The following is an 8,510-nucleotide window of genomic DNA, read 5'->3' on the forward strand; positions in this document are numbered from 1 at the left end:
GTTAGGTGAATCAGACAGTGAAGAAGAAAGGACCAGCCTTAACACCTGGAGGTGCCCCGCAAATGGAAGGTCAGGGATCTTATGGGATTCTACATCCATCCACCCCATCTCCACCTTCATCACCACCTCATACACGTACATTGCCACCTCCACCTCCACCTTCATTCTTCAGTATGGTGAATACAATGAAAATGCTTGTCTTCAAGTGTTAGGGATCAGAGAATCCTCATCAGTTTTGGTTCATAGCAGAAGGTATGTGGAAGGCACAATAAATAAATCATAATGACATGAAGATAGTGCAACTGGTTACAACACTACAGGATAGAGTGCTTGCATGGTATATCAAATATAGTACAGCCAACCTAAATGTTACGTTGGCTAAGACAAAGACTGCACTGAACGTGGAATTTAGAAAGTCGAAATCAGAAACTCAATGTGTTACAGAAATAAAGGAGATCAACTAGACAACTAACAAGTCTGTGTGGGATATGGATCAGAAGTCGAAGTTCTTACTGAGACAAGCTAATCTTCATATTTCCGATGAATGACATAAGGAATGGTACAAAGCTTCATTATTGACACACTTAAGATTGTCTTTGTCTCAATAGAAGATCAGATCTCAGGCTAAAGCATTAGAGATCACAATGAAGATAAAGGCTTCACCGATCCAATATAGGAATATAAGTGTCCAACAGATTCAGTCACAGTTAGCAAGCTTGCATATGGAGTTACAGGATCTGAAGAAGGGAAAGAAGGTTCGGTCAGGACTAGGCCCTAAAGATTGGTGCATGAAGTTCAAGGTTGTAGGCCACTATAAGGATCAGTACCCTGTGTACCAGGATTATGTAGCTGCTGGAGGCCCCAACCCAGTGAAACTAGAGTCTCCTGCTGGATCAAGTGCTGGTTCAAGTGTCTGGTGTAGTATCTTCCAAGTATTAGGAATGCATACAACAAACAATTGTTATCTGTTACAGAAGTTTGTGCAGTCACCAAAGAAACTATTTTGAAAATTTTGTAAATCGGTTGGCCATGATGAAAGAGATTATCGAAGCTATGATTTGATGATAGAAAAAACCTAGATGTATAGGATGCAGGTTGAAACCCACATGCAGAACGATCAAGGCTCACCTTCAGCTCATGGAGGAGGCATTGGAAGAGGTCAAGACCAGATCCTCTACTACAACTATGGAGAACCAGGACATTTTGTGCGTGACTGTCAGAATCCAACTCATCCTTTTTGTCAATATTGTAAGTGATTTGATCATGTTATAGAAGAGTGTTTTGTATTAATAGAAAATATGAAATAAAATAAGAACCAACATCCAATGCAGAACATTCAGATGATGTGATCTAAATCACGCAAAGACAATACTAGTGTCAATATAGTAATGTGAAGTTGTATAGCCACTAGTGAAAATAATGTAGAAGGAAAATCAGATACATGGGCTCATAGGGCTGGTGAGAAGAATGTTGGATTTAACTTACACAGAGAAAAGTAGATGTTTAGGAAGGTAAGAAATTTTTTTATCGATCCAAGTGCTTCTACGTCTAAAACTCAAATACCAATAGTGCCACGAAGAGAGAAATTTGAAGAAATTACTACGATGGAGAACTTTGATCCCACAGTGTTGAAATAATTTCTACAGACATGCATGAAGTTGTTGAGGGATCAGAAGTCAGTTGAAGGACTCCAAGTACTGATAGATGATTGTGCTAACAAGCACAAGCTGCTACCAAAACAATGCACAATAAATAAGGTGAATCAAAGAAAGAAGAGGACTGGTAGGGAAATGCAGTTAACAACACAAATTGGTGATTTTGATATGGACCAGATAATTCTAGACTTGGGATCTGATGCTAATGTACTGCCAAAACAAACTTGGGAATGTATGGGGAAACATAAGTTGCAGTGGTCACTAGTGTTATCACTCAGGTTGTCCTTAAGCTCTGGAAAAGGATATGGCCGAGGTAACCACAAACCAACTTTGGACTGCAGGTTCTAGCCAACCTGCAATAAGAGAGGGCTCTCTCTTTTGGATTTAGCTTTGTTTGAAAAAGGATTTTAGGCTAGGTCTTGAGTTCAGAGGGTTTTTGTTTTATTTTTGGTGGGAAGGAAGATGTCTCAAGTAGAGAGGCAAAACATAATCTGGTAAGTTTCAAACCATTGGGCGTGGAGTCAAGGAGTGGGACTGCTGGTGCGTTTTCTTGGTCACAAGAGAAATAAGGAGCAAGGTAGCTGCTCATGAAACAACACTTAAAGCTTAAAAGGATGGAATGAGGGATAAGGAATGAGAGGCAATAAAGAATCTCTCACTCGGCTTAAAAGGGGGAAGGTGAATGAGCTCTGTCTAGGAGCAATTAAGAATTCTTAGACAACTGTCAAATATGAAGGGATTAGGGGAAACATGAGCCATATGGAATTCATATTCATTACTAACCCAGATGAAAACATAAAGAAATAGCAGAAAATGAGCATAGAGGGCATTTAAACCAATTCTAGACTATTCTTTCTTTCTACTATTTTAGACGGTATGTCAATGGAAAAACAGAGGTAAGAAAACTTATTGAGTCATGTTGCAGCACAAGAATTCCAAATTCACTTCTTCAAAACCATTAGACACAGAGCAGACAGTCTTTCCTCCAAGCCTTTCAACAGTCTTTGATTACAGAAACATATCAAGTATACAGTGCGAGTCTCAACTGAAGACCATCATCCGACCGACCCTTAAAATAATACAGAGGGTGGTATATATAGGGAAGATTTATCCAAAATTTATCTATTACTGCCGACCTAACAGGTCTGATAGAAAACTGATTGCTTTAACCTAATCTTATCCAGAAATAAATGCCAGAAAAAATATCTTTGAGCTATGCTGGGGGCAGCTGTAACAAGATGAGTTAACGTTTGTCCTGGTGGCTGTGTGCTGTTCATCTCTTATAACTGTGCATTGGTCTTTGCACCCTTTGCTGTTCGGCAGCATTGAATGCTTCTGACTGTGATTTGAGAGCTAGGACAGGCTTACTCTTCTTGTTTTTGAATTTCTGGGGGACTCATCAATGTTCAGGTGCTTCGAGCCCCTAAAAAATCTTCGGCTGATACTCTTGGGCTCTCCTCCTTCCTCTGATACTCTTTGGCAATAAATTGATGCTGTTCTGGTGTGCTGTGGGTCTCATTCACAAATTAATGGCCGCTTTTTGGCCTCTGTATCCTCTGGAACTGTCTTCTGATCCTTTCAGTACGCTCTGCGAAGAAAACGGGTCATTCGGCGCCTTTCGGGCTTGCTGGGGGCTACAGAATGAAAATATTCCCTGAAGATTCCCCATTCAGGCCCTAAAAAATCTAGCAATGAGCGATATGCACCTAGCGCAAATCGCTCATCAAAAATTGCCTCAAAATTGGATTCTGGGGCCCCGAAGTGCGATTTTCGCCTTTGCGCCAAAAACTGATGATGACGTCAGCATGACGTGACATTGTACGGCGGGTGACGTGGCATGACACGTGGCAAGGGGCCACGCAGGCAAATGACTGGACATGTGACTGGGCAGAGGGGGGTGACGTAAGCGGTGACTATGCAGGGGGTGATGTATGCAGTGATGTCACTGGGCAGGAGGCGGTAAGCGGTATTGTGGCGCACCACCTTTGGGGGAGAGCGGTTTTGTGATGGGGGCCTCTGCCACAACCCAGGAGCCGACGCATGGCGGGAGTACAGTGGCAATACCGCCCATCTCCTGGACGCTAAAGCTTGGGCGGTTCGGGGATGGGGCGGCCCGCCAGCCATTGATCTACGGGGCGGATAATTCGATGGCTGGTGGCGAAGGTAATACGGTAGGGAGATACGGTGGGGGAATATTCAAAGAATATTCCTTTTTTAATAATGTGCGCGGTGGGTTATAACTTAGGGAACGGTGGATTATGAGGGTTAATAGGGGCGGGGTTAATATTTTACACGAAAAACTTTGGGTTAGGGGCAGGGAAAGGGGGTTTATGGATGTAAAATGAGCGCTGTTGAAATATTTACAGCTGGGACTTGGGGATGAGGGGTAAAACATGGGTTTTTGAGGGTTTTAGGGCTCAGGGAGAGGTTGTTTAGCATGACCAGGTGTCATCTAACCCTTGCTATGACTCGAATGGGATAAAAACAACCCCAGATGGACTATTTTTCCTCGGACTTATAAAAACATGGCTATATTGCCAGGGAGGGGATATTTACATAGGGGAGTTATATGTACATAGCTTTAGTAAGGGAATGGAAAAACTGATAGGGAGTTATATAATACCGTTAGTGGTTAATATGAAGGTGACTAGCAAGCGCTAAGGTCAGGGACCTTAGGCTAAATTTTGGGGAAAATAACTTGAAAGGAACTGAGATCCTTGAGTGAAGGAGATCTTCACCAAGGTGACTGATATGGATGATGATGAAGCTAAGAGGAATCAAGCAGATCTTGACCTCTTTGGGGAGTTAGTAAATGACTTGGGAAATTAGAAGAAGGGGAAAGTTAGTGATGTCCAGCTTTGATCTCTTTCTGAATGAAAACTGCCTGCAATGTGATCTGTAAAGATAAAACACAGTTTGAAACACAAAATTGATCATGAATCAGCTTTCTGCAACCACAACTACCTACCCATCCTACTTTCCTAACATTTTTTCTTCTTTTCTGATTTGGGTGCACTTAGACTTGCAGACCCAGATTTACAATTTTCTTTTGAATTCCTCCTATCTAGATCTACACTTATTTCTGCCAGGGCCCAGATTAAACGGTTGGGTCCCTTTGATTCTCTACCTATCTACAAATCTGCCAAGATTAAACTGTTTGGACAGATATCATTCTCTATATTCTAAAACATGAAATTGAAACCTAGGGAGGCCAGGATTTAGCTGTTTGGCCTTCCCTTAACTAAAAAATGGAATACAGCAGTGGCCTTTGGACCAGCACACTTTCATGGCTTCTTATGGAAATATGGAACACTGCAGCTTGCAAAGTATGACATATTTGGCATGTAAAAATGTCAATCATGAAAGATGAATACCTGCTGCAGCAGGAGGCCAACAGCTAGTACAACTGCACATGGCAAACCAACAAAATATAATTTCGATGGGTCACTTACATGGAGTAGTTGTAGATATTGAAGGAGCCAACATGCCCACAGATTTTGAAGTTATTGAAATAGTAGATGACAGTAATCCATAACAACATTGCTCAAGATTTATTGGGCTTTTGACATGAATGTTATTGTTAATTTGAAGAAACGAAGCATGGTGTTTAAAAAGAATGGCCTTACAGTGATTGTTCCATTGGATCCAGTTGAAGTTGCACTATACACAAAGCCAGTTTGTGATGAATATGATGAAGAAGACATTGATGACATATATAAGCTCACTACACAAGACAAAGAATGGATTAATCCCACTCTTGATGGATGTATCATTTGGGAGAAGGATAGTTAGTGCCAATCAGACTTAGATGAAGAATTAGAAAACTAGCAGAATTAGTTACATGAGGTCTCTACACTACATTGCAATAGGATTACAAAGTCTTTGCGCTATTTATCAATTGAGGTACATAAATCTCCTTATTATGATGGGCTAGATGATCTCAATATATTTCTTGACCATTTTGAAATAGATGTACCAGATGAGCATAGGTTCCAGGCTCTAGATTTGTCTTTAAGAGCTACACTGACCTAATGGTGGGGAACCCACATGGATAATATTGCTGATTGGAAGGAATATCATAGACTGATGAGATCACTATTTGGCTCTGCAAAAACATGTCTCAATGAAATGTACATGGGTAAGGATGACCTGTGCGAACATCTAGATTGATGGACTAAGGCTTCGGGTGAGGTACCTCAACCAGAGTGAGTACATATCTTTATTCATACCTTAGATGTTATACCAATGAACTGGTATTTGGAGACAGAGATGCGATATGGGACTACTAATTGTGATGAAATGGAGAGGTTTTTGGTTGCATTTAGCTTTGAAGGTGGATTTAAATGCATTGATGGGGCAATTCAGGCAATTACAGCAACAATCTTCCAAATGCAAATAGAACCTATAACTTGGATACAACCTAATGGGAGCAGGTAGTTAGAACATGCACTGGAATGCTAAAATGTTCCTACGAAAAAAGGCAATGAGGATCCATGAAATATCAACATTCCTGAGCCAAAAGTACTACGTGAAGTTGTAGGATCTGATGCAAATATCCCTGATATATCACAGTCGGTAAAGACCAAATCAGTAAATATTGGCTCTGAAGTAGAACCAAAATTCGTGGATATTGGTGACTATTTGGAAGAAGACACGGTAGGCAAGGTTGTTGAATTAGTACATGAATATCAAGATTTATTTCCAACAAATTTCTCTGAATTGAAGGGCATAGTAGGTGATTTGGGTGTGATTAAGATCAATTTAAATCTAGAAGTGAAGTCGGTTAAGAGCGCCCATATTCGCTGAACCCCAAGTACAAGGAAAAGGTAAGAGAAGAGTTGGATAAGTTGCTCGCAGTAGGTATAATTGAGCTAGTGGAAGAGTCATAATGGGTCAGTCCGATGGTGGTCCAGGAAAGGAAAATAAAGGGTGATATAAGGATCTACTTAGATTTGCGGAAGTTAAATGATGCATGCATGTATGACCCCTTTCCTACTCCTTTTATAGATGAAGTTCTAGAAAACGTTGGTGGATAGGAGGATTATTCATTCATAGATGGATTTTCGGGATATCGCCAAATTAAGATTGCGCTGGAGGATAGAAGAAAGACTACCTTTTCAATAGAATGGGGGTCATTCCAATATACTGTTATGTCATCCAAACAAAAAAATTCTCCTGTTATATTCTCAAGGGTGGTAGTCGCAGCATTTAAGGAATTTTTTCACAAGTTTCTGGACGTCAACTTTGATGATTGGATAGTACTTTGGTTGGTTAAGAAACATGTTTCTAGTCTATGCCTAATATTGGATACATGCAGGAAGTATCAAATTTCCTTGAATTTTAAGAAATGTATTATTTTTGTAACTTATGGAATACTATTGGGACATGTTGTATGTAGGAAAGTATTGATGGTGGACCCTGCCAATATTACTGTAATTATCAGTTTAGATCCACCCAGAAATGTAAAATAGCTACGTGAAACTTTGGGTCATATAGGGTAATACAGGAAGTTTATAAAGTTGTACGCATAGATCACTGTGTCAATGAAGTGGTTGTTGAAGAAGGATGCTATGTTTTGTTGGGATGACAACTGTCAGAAGAGCTTGGATGTTCTTAAGGAGAAGATGGTTATTGCTCCGATCCTAGTATTCCCTAATTGGAAGAAAGGGTTTCATGTGCACGTGGATGCATCCTCTATAGCATTACGAGTTGTTTTAACTCAACCAAGTGAAGGAGATATTGACCATCTGATTGCCTTTGCAAGTAGGAAAATATCTAAGGTGGATTGAAACTATTCAACAAAAAACCGAGAAGGATTAGCCATGGTCTATGCACTACAAAAATTCAGGCATTATCTGTTAGGTGTGCACTTTAAAATGTATATGGGTCATTCTGCATTGAAATACCTAATCAATAAGCCTGTGTTCAGGGGGGGCCAAGATTTTTAGATGGTTTCTTCTCTTCCAGGAGTATGACTTCGAAGTGATAGGTAAGTTAGGGAGGTTAAATTTTGGAGTTGATCACCTCTTTAAGATTGAGAATAGCAAAGAACCCACTAATATTGATGAGGGGTTACCTGATGTGCAACACTTCATTGTTAGAGTTGCTGATGAAAACTTTGTGGACATTATTTATTTTCTGAGTACTGGCATCGCTCCTGATCGATAGACAATGCATCAAAAGAAGGAACTAGTGGTAAGAGTTGTAGATTTTTCAGTCATTTTAGGACACTTATATAAGATGGGACCAGATGAGGTTCCCCGCCGATATGTACCTGAGTATGAATGACATAGTATGTTGGTTGAAGTGCATGGTGGTGTTGCAATAGGACACTATGCAGGCGAGGCAACTACATAGAAGATTCTGCGAGCAAGATTATGGTGGCCTACATTACATAAAGATTCTGAGGAGTACTGCAGTGTGTGCGACATGTGTAAGAGGAATGGAAGACCATCATGAAAAGATGAATTTCCATTAAATCTACAAGTCACACTGCAAGCATTCGATAAATGAGCAACTGACTTCATTAGACCAATTAATCCACCAGGGAAGAAGATGGGTGCACATTATATTATCACTGCAACAGATTACTTGAACAGATGGGCCAAGGAGCAACCTATGAAGGATTGCAATATGAAAACTACTACAAAGCTTATATTCAAGTACATTCTATCATGGTTTGGCTGCCCAAAGTTACTGATGAGTGATCGAGGTTCACACTCCTTGAATGAAACAATTAAAGGCATTGACAAAAGAGTTTCAAATGCACCATCAGAAGAGTACACCGTATCATCCCCATGTGAATGGTACTGTCGAAACTTTCAACAAAATATTTGAAAATACCTTAAAGAAGAT

This window comes from Pinus tabuliformis, chromosome 2_2 (genome assembly GCF_031772625.1).
Source record: "Pinus tabuliformis cultivar Carrire ecotype Pingquan chromosome 2_2, CPIR1, whole genome shotgun sequence".
In the NCBI taxonomy this organism is placed as follows: Eukaryota; Viridiplantae; Streptophyta; class Pinopsida; order Pinales; family Pinaceae; genus Pinus; species Pinus tabuliformis.